The 14,075-nt window shown below is 39.7% G+C and overlaps 1 pseudogene; it reads right to left on the bottom strand.

The window, feature by feature from the left end:
• Positions 1 to 707: 707 nt before the first annotated feature.
• LOC122028346 lies at positions 708 to 779 on the bottom strand (annotated as a pseudogene).
• Between the last annotated feature and the right edge of the window lie 13,296 nt (positions 780 to 14,075).

Below are 14,075 nucleotides of genomic sequence, written 5' to 3'. Positions count from 1 at the left end.
CGAATCCATGCACTTGCAGAATCGTAACAAGTTTTTGGCGCCATTGTCGGGGACTGCGTCTATAACATTAGCAAAATCATATCGGATTAGACTAGGCTTTCTTTTCTTTTCTTAATTTTCCGCATTCATTTTTTTTTATTACTATTTTCTATTCTTCTATCATATTTCATATCTTATTATTGAATGCGTAAAACTAACCTTTCAGGACAGCTACTACCCTTTGATTCAGAGATTGACAGGACCTTTCTGAGGAGAAGAAATCTACAGAAGACGTTCCAAGTAGCACAAGAATCCTCAGAAATGGCCGACAAACTGCTAAAATATTACGTGGCACCATATGCACGAGGGGTTCGGTACAGCATCACCCGACCGCCCATTGAAGTCAACAACTTTGAAATCAAGCCTGTAGTAATCCACATGGTCCAGCAAAATCAATTAAGAGGAGGACCACATGAGGACCCAAACCACCACCTAGAGCTGTTCTACGAGATCTGTGGCATTATAAAGGTGAACGGGGTCCCTCCGGAATTAGTCAGACTACTTCTCTTCAGGTTTTTCCTGAAAGACAGAGCCAAGCAGTGGTTGAACTCCCATCCAGCAAATAGCATATCATCTTGGGAGCAGTGTGAGCAGAATTTTCTGGATAAGTTCTACCCACCCAACAAAACTACTCACATGAGGAACCTGATTGGCTGCTTCAAACAGATAGACTCAGAATCATTATTTGAAGCTTAGGACAGATTCAAGAGTATGCTAAGACAGTGCCCTCATCATGGCCTTGAAAAATGGTTAGTTCTGCACACCTTCTACAATGGGATAAATTATCACACGAAGGTATCTCTTGATTCTGCAGCAGGAGGAGCACTGATGAACAAAAGCCTTGATGAAGTTGAAGAAATCATAGAGAATGTGGCACAGAACCACCATCAATAGGCATCTGAAAGATCCAGTGGCTCTTTTACGGGGAATCCAATTAAAGCATCAGGGAAATTCAACGTAGATGCAGTTACACTCATGTCTGCAAAGCTGGACACTCTGACCAAGAAGTTTGAAGTCATGGGGAACAACACAGCTAATACAATGGCATGTGTTTACGACACTTGTGGAGGTACAGATCATGCTCAAGACACCTGCCCCTTTGGGACGATTCAGGCACAGATGAACCAACTTGAGCAGTGTGATACAATAACCAGCTACAATCAGAGGCAAAATAATCCATACCCCAACTCATACAACCCTAGATGGAGGAATCACCCCAATTTCTCATACCGGAATAATCAGGATCAAGAACCAGCACATCAAAATCAGGATCAAGGACTTAGATTTTTCAATTAGTCAATTAAATACACATTTCAAGGATTGGCTCCCAGGCTATGGCGAGGCACTAGGCCTTCTTGGGTATGAGATCATCCACCACTTCTAGACAGAACCTTTCAAAGAAATTATATATTTAATTTCCTTTTTGAAACTCCTAGGACTAACCATTCAAGTGTAAATTATGCCTAGGTCCTTAGTCTAGCCTAATCTAAGCATGCATAAAAATAAAGCAGAAAATAACAATCATCAAGCAATTCTATTTATTTATTAAGATAGTTTTTCTATTAGCTCCCCCTAAATCATATTCTCGATATGGTCTATCAAGGTAATGGACTTGATCCTTGGGGACCCAATATTTACCAAGTCCAACTTGATTGACCAAGTTGGACTTAGGTACCCATGCTTGAACTACCTTTATATTTGGTCTGTTAACAAGTGACAGATATAAATGGTATTTTCTTTTAGTCTTAAATCCTAGTCCGGATCAATTGTGTACGGCCTTCTGTTTTCCAAGAATCAAGTCAAAATTCTTGGAACCCAGTGTAAACCGTTCCAATGCAATCTTCAAATCCTTGACTTGAGTTTTCAGCCTGGAATTCTCTTCCTCAAGTTTTTGTACTTGAGTTGAGGTTCCAGTCTGAATCGGGTCAGTCAAGGATTCGGAGATAGTCACTTCTTTAAGGGTTGTTACCTCCTTTAGAAGTGCTTGGATCCGAATGTTAGATTTTACTAATTTATGCATCAGATAATTAACTAAGCCATATAACCGAGAAGTACTTACAGAGGGGTTAGGCCCTTCAGAAACAGATACGGATCCGTGGCTTCTCTCATACTCAGCTTCTGATTCATCCTCGCTTCTGGATTCGTTGACTTGGTCCCGGGCCATCATTGCAAGGAAACTTGTCTGTTCAAGTTCTTCATTGTCAGACTCTTCTAAAGAGGACTCGTCCCAAGTCGCCTTCAGAGCTTTCTTCTATCTTTGTTTCTTCGCATCCTTTTGATTAGGACAATTTGCTTTAATATATCCCTTTTGATTGCAACTGTAGCAGATTACTTCGAACTTTATCTTTGAGCTTGGTTGGGCCTCCTTAGACTGGATCACCTTCTTGATGTCCTTCTTGTTAAAGCCCTTCTTCTTTTTGTAGAGTTTTCTCACCAAGTTGACGAGTTCGGCTGTTAGCTCGTCGTCGTCATCTTCTGAATCTGGTTCTTCTTTGGACTCCGGTTCGGTTCTACGTCTTGCTTTTGGTTTGCGCGCTCTACTTGTACCTGCAATCAAAGCTATACCTTTCTCGGTCGATCGAGCAAAATTACAAGTATGAAATACAAGTAAAGTAATAATTAAATTATACCGACAACATAAATAATAAATTTGAAGCTCCTGATCGTCGGAGTGTTGCTACAGCTGTTCTGGACTGTCTCTTGAGCAGCACAAGGAAGAAGGATCGCTTGGAATGTCTTTATACAAGCTATTGGTCAAGACTGCCTTATAAAGGCTGTTGAGGGTGCCTTCAAGCCCCTTGAGGGCGCCTTCAATCCCCGGCTCAGCTGCGCATGGATAATGCCTGACTTCTTCGCCGCTTATCCTCTTGAAGGCGCCTCCATACTCCTTGAGGGCGCCTTCAAGGCTATCCGAGGTGTCTCAAGCCTCCATGAGGGCGCCTCCAGCTCTCCTACGCGCGCTCCTTCTGCCTTGCACCCGAAGCGCCTCCAAGCTCCATGGAGGGTGTCTCAGGTAATGTTCATCCGAGACAAAACTTGCTCTTTCGTCCATGCAAGATACGTTAGTCCACAAAACAACAACATATCCTGTAAAACAAAGGTAGCACATAATAAAAACATAAATATAAATGTTTGACAGTCGTTGGACTGTCTGGTTCTGATTTCGGATTTCCGACCGAAAACCCTAGGTCGAACCGACACCTACTATTCCCTCACCGAGGAACGCATCCTCACCTACTCCACTCAGGAGAGTTACTTGTTGCTAGTTCAGTCCTCCAGACCTATTGGACTTTTACTCCACCTAGGGTTACCACCCCCTAGGATTTTTGCCCGAAGATTCGACCCGCCAAGACTTCCCGCCTAGGGTTACCATCCCCTAGGACCTAGGGTTAACACCCCCTAGGGTTTTCCACCTACCTAACCGCAGCTAGGACTTTTGCCTAAGATACCTTAGGACTTTTCCTGCAAACTCATTCAACCATATTAGATAACAAATAAACTTAACTTTGAATCCTTTGCCATTATCAAAACTCGGGTTCGATCGTCGGATGCTTCCCGCACCAACATATGGGACCTTCATTGTGATGTTGTGAACAACAAGTTGTTAGTGCAATTCGCACTAACGGTCTAACTCAGGTTTTAATTAATAACAAGCGAGTTAAGTTAGGTGTTTTGTGATCTAATTATGTTACCAAGTGTGCAGGAATTGACAAGTCCAAAGGACCATACATCATGCTGAAATCTGGCTAGGTTTGCGGGATTGGATAGCTGGTGCGAAGTCCAGATAGGTCAACGGGCCAACCAGATATCTGGCAAAAAGTCTGGTTGGGTCCGAGGGAGCAAACAACTAGTAGAAGTCTAGTTGGGTCTGCGAACTGGACAACTGGCATAAAGACCTGGTGGATTAGAAGACTAGTCAACCAACTGCAAGATAGTAAGTAAAGGTAAGTCACTGGAGAAGAGTGACTTTGTGAGGACGCGTCCCGGTTGAGGGATAGTAGGCGCCAGTCCAGGTTAGGTCCATTTTAGTTCCCTAATCTGAGACCTTGAGCAGTTCCTGGTTCTAGATGGGCAGGAGCTAATTACTACTTCTTATTTTCACTATGCTAACTTTATTTTACAGGTTAGATGTTTTAGTTTTGGACTAACACAACTTGTAGGACAAAAGGAGCAAAAAGCCTTCGGATGAATAGTACCCAAAGGCACCTTCAAGCGTTGGAAGGCGCCTTCGCACTGTTCATGGAAGGCACCTTCAATGGCTTGAAGGCGCCTTCCAAGGGATAAAATTTGGACATCATCGCAGATAAGGCGCAGTGACTTCAAGATCAGATTTGACCCATTGGAGGCATCTTCAACGCCAATGGAAGGTGTCTTCCATGGCCTTTATAAGCCAGTCACGACTAAGCTTCTCATAACAACTAATATATAAGCCACGAGTCCGCACTCATTTTCAAAGGTTCCAATGAGGTACAATTTACTTTAAGCAAAAAGTTTTTTTTAAATAATAGCATGTTTAAATAAAAAATTAACTATGTCTGAAAATAAAATAAATGAACTAAATCTACAAAATAAATTACTTAACGATCAACTTGTTGGTGCAACCTTAGGTCAAGGTTGACCTGGTTGACCCGACTCGAGTTGACCTGACTCGAGTTGTATTTTGATGTTTGACGAGAACATGATGGGAGATTGTTGGTGCAACCTTAGGTCAAGGTTGACCTGGTTGACCAGACTCGAGTTGACTTGACTCGAGTTGTATTTTGATGTTTGACGAGAACAAGCTTGGGAGATTGTGAGTGCAACCCGTGGTCAAGGTTGACCTGGTTGACCCAAGGTGAGTTGACCTGACTCGGAAAAGTCCAAGCAGGGAGTTTGGCACGGGAAAAGTCCAAGCAGGGAACTTGGCATGGGAAAAGTCCAAGCAGGGAGTTTGGCATGGTGAAAAGTCCAAGCAGGGAGCTTGGCACGGGAAAAGTCCAAGTATGGAGACTTGGCATGGAGAAGTCCAAGTATGGAAGCTTGGCACATGGGAAGTCAGAGAGGGCTCGGTAGCTCGTTCTCCGGACTGTGGTCAGAGAGGGCTCGGGAGCTCGTTCTCTGGACCGGATGGAAGTCGGAGAGGGCTCGGTAGCTCGTTCTCCGGACTGTGGTCAGAGAGGGCTCGGGAGCTCGTTCTCTGGACCGGATGGAAGTCGGAGAGGGCTCGGTAGCTCGTTCTCTGGACCGGATGGAAGTCGGAGAGGGCTCGGTAGCTCGTTCTCTGGACCGGATGTGGAAAGTCCTGGTGAGTGAAGCCAGGCAGACGGATAAGTCCTGGTGAGTGAAGCCAGGCAGTGGGAAAGTCCTGGTGAGTGAAGCCAGGCAGTTGGAAAGTCCTGGTGAGTGAAGCCGGGCAGATTGGAAATCCTGGTGAGTGAAGCCAGGTGAAAACCCTAGTGAGTGAAGCTAGGTGAAAGTCCTGGTGAGTGAAGCCGGGCAAGGGAAAATCCAGATGGATCAAGGGTGATCGGACATCTGGTGTTGAGAAGGTCAAGTAGGTCAAGGGAGTGACCGGATACTTGACACGAAGAGAAAAGTCCAAGTGGGTCAAAGGGATTGACCGGACACTTGGTGGGGAGTCTTAGCAGGTCAAGGGAGTGACCGGATGCTAAGCATGATGTACCAACAGGTCAAGGTTGACCGGATGTTGGTGTGGGAGACTTGGGAAAAACCAAGCTCTGGATCGATCTGGGGACCGATCCAGTGATACGGCTGATCGGTCTGGTGACCGATCAGTAATCAAACAGAATGCTTCTGTGGATTATTTGATCGGTCTGAAGACCGATCAGGAAGCAAACAGAAGAGAAGAAGGAGAAAGGCTGATCGGTCCAAGGGACCGATCAGACTCCTCCTGGACCGATCAGGACATAGCCTGATCGGTCCAGGCTTAGCCTGATCGGTCACCAAGACCGATCAGGGATAGTGTGGACCGATCAGGTCGAAGCTTGATCGGTCCAGGCCTAGCCGTTGTGACTCAACGGCTAGGTTATTTCGGGCTTCTGTGTTCTGGCCTTTTTGCTTGCAGGTTCGTAGGTTGGCTCAGGAGATCAGAGGTTATAAGAGGAGATCGAGGGCTGCTACGAAAAGCTACTTACTGCTTCTTCCTCCTTGAGCTGCTGTTCTTCTGAAAGCTGTGCTTGAGCTTTGCTGAGCTCCGAAGCTTCGGGGGAGCTTCTTTGACTGAGTTGCTTGTTGCCATTCGTCCGTAAAGTTGGTGCTTCATCCGAGACTTCAGTCGACGAGAAGGCAAGCGAGTATTTGTACATTCATTGTATATTTTATTCTTGCTCTTCTTTGTATTTCCTTCTTGCTGTTGTAAGTTTTTGTGGCGAGGTTTCTCCACCCATAAGGAGTTTACATTAGCCGATTTTCCGAGGACTCATCCACCGACGGATTGATAGGCTTCGTCCACCTTACGGACACGCCGAGGAGTAGGAGTTTCATCTCCGAACCTCGTTACATCGACGAGTTTGAGGTTTGCTATTCTTCGCTTTCATTTCTATTTAGTTATTTCCGCTGCGCTAACCCTAATCGTAGGAAGAAACGGGAAGAATTTGGGTCGGCTATTCACACCCCCCTCTCTAGCCGCGATCATCGGTCCTAACAAACTCAATAGTTAAGTCAATTCAACCTAAAACCCCAACTCAAGTTGCAAAACTTAAGGAGGATAATTCCATATTGAAAGGCAAAATACTTGAACTAAAAGAACTACTAGAAAAATTTACAACTAGATCCAAGTACCTTGACATAATACTTAGATCACAAAGAGCTGTATACAACAAGTCTGGTCTCGGATACAAATCCAGCTCGACTAACAAAACCTTTATATCACTTATAAATCAAAATAAGAAACTAATTAAAGCCTGGGTTCCGAAAGCGTGTCTAACCACGCAAGTAGGACTCAATCAATTTTATGTACCTAAAAATAAAATCCACTATCTAAAACCAAATCCAACTAAAACTATAAATTCAAAACTTGATCCTCGATTTAGTTAATAAGTGACTCCTACCTTTTGTAGGAAACCAAGTGGATATTAGACAATGGTTGTTCCAGACACATGACTGGAGACCACACCAAGTTCACTCATCTAACATAAAAAAGTTTAGGAATAGTTGCCTTTGGAAACAACAACAAACTCAAAGTAATTGGGATATGTAATATCGAACTCAAAACTGACTTTATTGCTAAAAAGGTGTTATTGGTTGATAACTTCAAATATAATATACTTAGCATTAGTCAACTGTGTGATTCTAGATATAAGGTTAGGTTCCTATTTTATGAATGCTTAATCAAACACTTAGATAACCCTAACATAAACTTAAAAGGATTCAGGAAGGACAACATCTATGTAATCAACCTAACTATCTCTTCACTTAAGTGTCACCTGACACAAAAAGAAGAAACCTGGTTATGGATTAGAAGAATATTCCACACAAACTTTAGAAACTTAACAAAATTAAATGGTTTAGTTAGAGGCTTACCAAAATTAACCAACTTAGATTCAACAATCTGTAATGCTTGTCAACAAGGAAAGCAAATTAAATCAACCCACAAATCAACTAATCAAACTCAAACCAATTCAATACTAGAATTATTGCACTTAGACCTATTTGACTCCCATGGAATCAAATCCATAAATGGGAGTCTCTATTGCCTAGTAATAATAGATGATTACTCAAGATTTACCTGGGTAAAATTCCTAAAAAAAAGATGAAATGTTTGAAGTGTTCAGTAAATTATGCAAACAAACTAAAAATGAAAAAGATCAAAAAATCAATAGAATCAAAAAGTGATAATGGAGGTGAATTTAAGAATCATAACTTTAATCTATTTTACCTTGAAAATGGTTATCATCATGAATTTTCATGTCCTAAAACACCCCAACAAAATGGAGTAGTAAAAAGAAAGAATAGAGAACTACTTGAAGCCTCCAGGACAATGCTAAATGAGTATAAACTTCCAAAATATTTTTGGCCAAAAGTTGTTAGCACAGCCTACTATGTACAAAATAGACCATAATAAATAAAACTTATAATAAAACCTAATTTGAACTCTATTATAATAAACAACCTGATATTAAATATTTTAAAGAATTCGGATGCTCAGTTTATATATTAAATATAAGAGAACACTTGAGAAAATTTACCTCAAAAATAGAAAATGAAATTTTTGTGGGTTACTCATTAAACAGTAGGGGGTGCAGAGTATATAACAAGAATACACTAAGAATCGAAGAGACCACAAATGTAAAATTTGAAGAATTCAATCTGAACCTAGAATAAACTTATATTCAATCAATTGACTTTGTTAGAGGTAGCACTAATCTAGGGGGAGCGAGTAACAAAGAAGAACATCAACCTCAAAACAACAAACTAGAACCATAAGGGTTAACCCAAACCATCCACTTGTCCAAGTAATTGGTAACCCAGACCTAAGAGTCCAAACTAGATCAACCTTTAGAAACTTAAGTCAAATAGCTTTAATTTTTAACATCGAACCCAAAACAATAGAAGAATCATTAAGTGATCCAGATTGGATCTTAGTAATGCAAGTGGAACTAGCCCAATTTGAAAGAAATGAAGTATGAGATTTAATTCCATTACTAGAAAATAAAAAGGATAATCGAAACCAAATGGGTCTTTAGAAACAAACTAAATGAAAAAGGGGAAGTTGTTAGAAATAAGGCCAGATTAGTAGCAAAAGGATTCAGCCAAATTGAGACTTGACTATGATGAAACCTATGCACCAATTGCTAGACTCAAATCAATTAGAATGCTACTGAGTTATGCAGTCGATAAGGGATTCAAACTATATCAAATGGATGTTAAATCAGCCTTTCTAAATGGACTGATTAAGGAAGAGGTATATATAGGTCCCCCCCCCCCCCCCCCCCCGACTTTGAAGACTTAGAATACCCTAATCATGTGTTCAAATTAAAGAAAGTCTTATATGGCCTAAAACAGGCCTCCAGAGCTTGGTATGAAAGGTTGACCACATACTTAATCATAAAAAACTTCAAACAAGGTTAAATAGACCCAACCCTTTTTGTAAAAATAATTAATCAAGATCTATTTATAATACAAGTCTATATAGATGATATAATATTTGGATCAACTGACTCAAAACTGTTATAAGAATTCATAACGTCAATGGAATAGGAGTTTGAAATGAGTCTAGTAGGACAACTAACATTCTTCCTAGGTCTACAAATCAAACAAAAAAATGAAGGTAACTATGTTTATCAACAAAAGTATACACTTGAATTACTTAAGAAATTTGGAATAGAAAACTCCAAAGACATTAAAACTCTAATGGCTACCAATACAACCCTAGATAGTGACTCAAGTGGAAAACCTATAGACCTCAAATATTATAGAAGTGTCATACAAAGCCTACTATACCTAACTGCAAGTCGACTAGATATCTCATTTGCAATCAGTATGTGTTCTAGGTACCAGACTTGTGCCAAGGAATCACACTTGTCTTGTGTTAAAAGAAGTTTTAGATACTTAAAAGGTACGACCAACGTAGGAATGTGGTATTGCACTCTTAGGATACTCTAACTCCAATTATGCCGACTGTAAACTCGATCGGAAAAGTACAAGTGGTGGTTGTCAACTACTTGGATCATCAATTGTCAGCTGGTTTAGTAGAAAGCAGCACTATGTTGCTTTATCTACTACTGAGGCAGAGTGTATTACAATAGGAGAATGTATTGCACAACTATTATAGATGATGCATACCCTAAAAGACTACAATCTAAATTTTAAATACACAAAAGTGTTAATTGATAATATTAGTTCAATCAACTCAACAAAAAATCCAATGCATTATTCAAGAACTAAACACATTGAAATAAAACACCACTTTATCGGGGATCATGTCTCTAAAGGAGATATTCAACTCAATTATATTGAGTCAAAGTCCAACTTCGCTGATATCTTCACCAAGTCACTCCCTGAAAGTGAATTTAGCATGACGACAACTAGGAATTTGTTTCATAGAATAGGATTGCTATTTTTTTTTTTACTTTCTTTAAAATAGTTTGAAAATTATAAAGAAAAATCTTTTATTTTTTTAAAATTCCCAGTTCTTTAGACTTTCAAAATTGATTTTAGTCTTAGTCTAGATCAGATCCATAGAAAGCATGTTCCTATAGATCTAGGACTTGAGCATCTCACAAACACACTAAGACTCCCTTAATTGTGTATTCCAAAACTTAGAATGACATGAGATACGTAGACCCTTTTCCTGTACTTAAGATACTTATATTTATGCATCAACACAAATCTAGGTGAGAAATACCAAATTACAGTAATCAGATTAAGAAATCCATCTTAGTTAAATACTAAGTGGACACATATACTTAACTTGACTAAGTGAATACTGCTATCTTCTAATAGTTAGTTAGTAACTATTGGTTAGACATAAAAGGACACTTTCTAAGGTGTTTAGATTATTTTTAATATTAAATTCAGAGGGAGGATATTTAAAACTAATTTTTAAAATAATTTTAAAATACAAAGTGTCTTTTCAAAACTACTTAAAAAATATTTTCGAAAACACACTCAAACTTTTCCAAATTTTTTTAAAAAAAATATTTTGACAAAGTTTTGCAAGTAGGTTCAGAAATATATTACAACTTATCTTAAGAAATTATGAAAATATTTTCAAATTCTTGTTTAAGATACTTTGAAATTCTTTATTCAAAAATTCTTCAAAACTCATTTTAAATTTTTTTTTTACAGAAGTACTTTTCAAAATCACTATTATGCTATTTTTGAAAATTACCTTGAAAGTTTTTTCAAAATTATTTAAACTTTATAGTTAGTTTTGTAAAAGTTATCTTTCAAAACCTAGTATAAAAATTCTAAACATTGCTTGCACAAAATTTTGATAGTTTTTTTATAAAATATAAGTGTTTTGACAAAAGTTTTTTTAGGTTTATAAAACTCTATTAACTTCTTTCCCCACAAATCCTTAAAAAATTATTATTCTCACTGATTACTTTACTTATCATGTATTTTTCTATTATCTACTCATTTTTTTAATGAATGTCAAAAGGGGAGGGTTAGTGGTTAAGTTAAAAAACAACTAAAAATTAGAATAACTTAACTCCAAAAATTATAAAGAGAAACAAAACTAACCATCTCATTTTTTGGTGTTGCTTCTCTTAGAATAATTTTGTATGTATTTGTTGTATATTTTTTCTAACTTAACTCAGGTTGTCATTGCATCAAAAAGGGGGAGATTGTTGGTATAGTTTGAACTAATGATCTAACTCAGGTTTTGATGAATGATAAGTGAGTTAAGTTAGGTGTTTTGTGATTTAATTACATTACTAAGTGTGTAGGAATTGACAAGTCTAAAGGATCAGACATCAGGCTAAAATCCAACTAGGTCTGTGGGACCAGATAGCTAGTGCGAAGTCCAGATAGGTCAATGAGCCTACCGGATATCTGGCAAAAAGTTTGATTGGGCCCGAGGGATCAGACAACCGGCAGAAGTCTAGTTGGCTTTGCGAACCAGACAACTGGCATGAAGACCTGGTGGGTCAGAAGACTAGTCAACCGACTACAAGATGGTAAGTAAAGGTAAATCACTGGAGGAGAGTGACTTTGTGAGGACGCGTCCCGGTTGAGGGATAGTAGGTGTCGGTCTAGGTTAGATCCATTTTGAATCCCTAATCTAAGACCTTGAGTAGTTCATGGTCCTAGGAGGACAGGAGCTAATTACTACTTCTTATTTTCACTATGCTAACTTTATTTTCCAAGTTAAATGTTTTAATTTTGGACTAACACAACTTACAGGGCAAAAGGAGCAAAAAGCCTTCAGATGAAGACCCCTTCTAAGGGAAGGTGCCTTTGCACTGTTCATGGAAGGCACCTTCAATGGCTTGAAGGTGCCATCTAAGGGATAAAATTTGGACATTATCATAGATAAGGCGCAGTGATTTCAGGATCAGATTTGACCCATTAGAGGCGCCTTCAACGCCTATGGAAGGCGCCTTCCATGGCCTTTATAAGCCAGCCTCGACTAAGCTTCTCATAACAACTAATATATGAGCTACTACGCATCAATTTAAGGTTTCGACTGCTCCGACTTCTTGCTATGACTCCACTGCGAAGCTGCTACACCCGACGACTGCTCCAAGGACTTCCGATCACGGCTGGCAGACCGACACCGACACAAGAGTGCTCTCATATCGATCCCTATGTGTTCGTAACAAAATTTTTTGTACTTGATTATGAAAAGGGAAGTGTAGCGTGTTACACTTCGCCTAAATTCTTTGTACTCGATTCCCTCTTCCAAAGGCACCGAAAGAGGTATTTTAGTGGATTGTCCATCGATAGATCCACGGGACCTGAGTCTTGGAGTAGGATCACCGAAGGTTCCGAACCAAGTAAAATCAACCGTGTTTTCTTGTATTCTTTTTCTTCTTAATTTTTTGTTGCACATACTCATGTTTTTATTTAAATAATAAAACAAGTTTCCAAAATCACATGATTCACCCCCCCCCCTTCCTCTCATGCATGACTCGATCCAACACAAGTGAGGTTGTGAACAACATGTGAATAACTCTTCAGGAGGATAGTTTTTTATATGTGCCAAAGGAGGAGAATATAAAGTTTAAATTAGGAAACATTTATTTACCCAAATGGGGAGATTACCCTCTTAGAAAGGGGGAGAATGAAGGAAACTCTCATTTATGCTTTAGCATGAAGAATAAGTTGAGACTATGAGATTACCCTAACTTAAGCATATTATCAAACATCAAAAAAGAGGAAATTATTGGTAGAATTTCTCCTGAGTCAAAGTTGACCAGGTTGACTAAGCTTGAGTTGGCTCAAGCTTGAGTCTTAATGTTTGAATTTTAATATTTGACAATGTATGAAAATTACAGGTACAATTATCCATATGGGATATTGCTAGTCAAAGGTTGACCAAAAGAGTCAAATAGGTCAAGGTTGACCTGATACTTGACTAGAAAGTCCTAACTAGAGGTTACACAAGGACAAGACCAACGGGAAGGTTGGAAGAAGAAAAAAAATCTTAGTGGGTTAGTGTTGACCAAAGACATGGTATGGAAGTCTTGATGAGTAAAGCCAAGCAGATTGGAAGATCCTAATGAGTAAAGCCAGACAGTTGAAGAGTCCTGGTGAGTGAAGTCAAATAGTTGAAAAGTCCTAGTGAGTGAAGCTAGGTAGTGAGAAAAGTCCTGGTGAGTAAAGTCAGGTGAAAAGCCCTAGTGAGTGAAGCTATGTAGAGAAAGTGTTAGTGCGAGAAGCATCAGACGATCGAACCTAGGTTTTGATTATGTCAAAGGGTTCAAAGTTAAGTTGTCTTATAATCTAACAAGGTTGATTGAGCTTGCAGGAAAGTCCTAAGTTATCTTATGCAAAAGTCCTAGCCGTAGTTAGGCAGGTGGAAAACCCTAGGGGGAGGTAACCCTAGGTCCTAGGGGGCGGTAACCCTAGGTGATAGAAAGTCCTAGCTGTGGTTAGGCAGGTGGAAAATCCTAGGGGGAGGTAACCCTAGGTCCTAGGGGGTGGTAACCCTAGGTTATGGAAAACCCTAGGGGGAGGTAACCCTAGGTCTTAGGGGTGATAACCCTAGGTTATGGAAAACCCTAGGGGGTGGTAACCTTAGATCCTAGGGGTGGTAACCCTAGGCAAAAAGTTCAGTCGATCTAAAGGACTAGTCTGGCAATAGGTAACTTCTCTTGAGAGGAGTAGGTGACGACGCATTCCTCGGTGAGGGAATAGTAGGCGTCGATTCGACCTAGGATTTTCTGAGGAAATCCAAAGTCAAAACCGAATAGTCCGAAGGTTGTCAAGTTATTGATTTATATATCATTTTCTATTTTGTCCAACTCTATTTTGTAGGAAACTAACAATTATGCAGAGTTAGTTTTGGTCTTGATTGGTCGACCGGACCTAGGGTTCAGTTGACCGAACAGTGGATATACGGTGATCGAGATCAGGTTAGATTGATC

The sequence above is a fragment of the Zingiber officinale genome, chromosome 10A, assembly GCF_018446385.1.
Source record: "Zingiber officinale cultivar Zhangliang chromosome 10A, Zo_v1.1, whole genome shotgun sequence".
NCBI lineage: Eukaryota > Viridiplantae > Streptophyta > Magnoliopsida > Zingiberales > Zingiberaceae > Zingiber > Zingiber officinale.
Note: the sequence above shows the minus strand (reverse complement) of the source record. Positions and strands in the feature narration are given on the sequence as shown.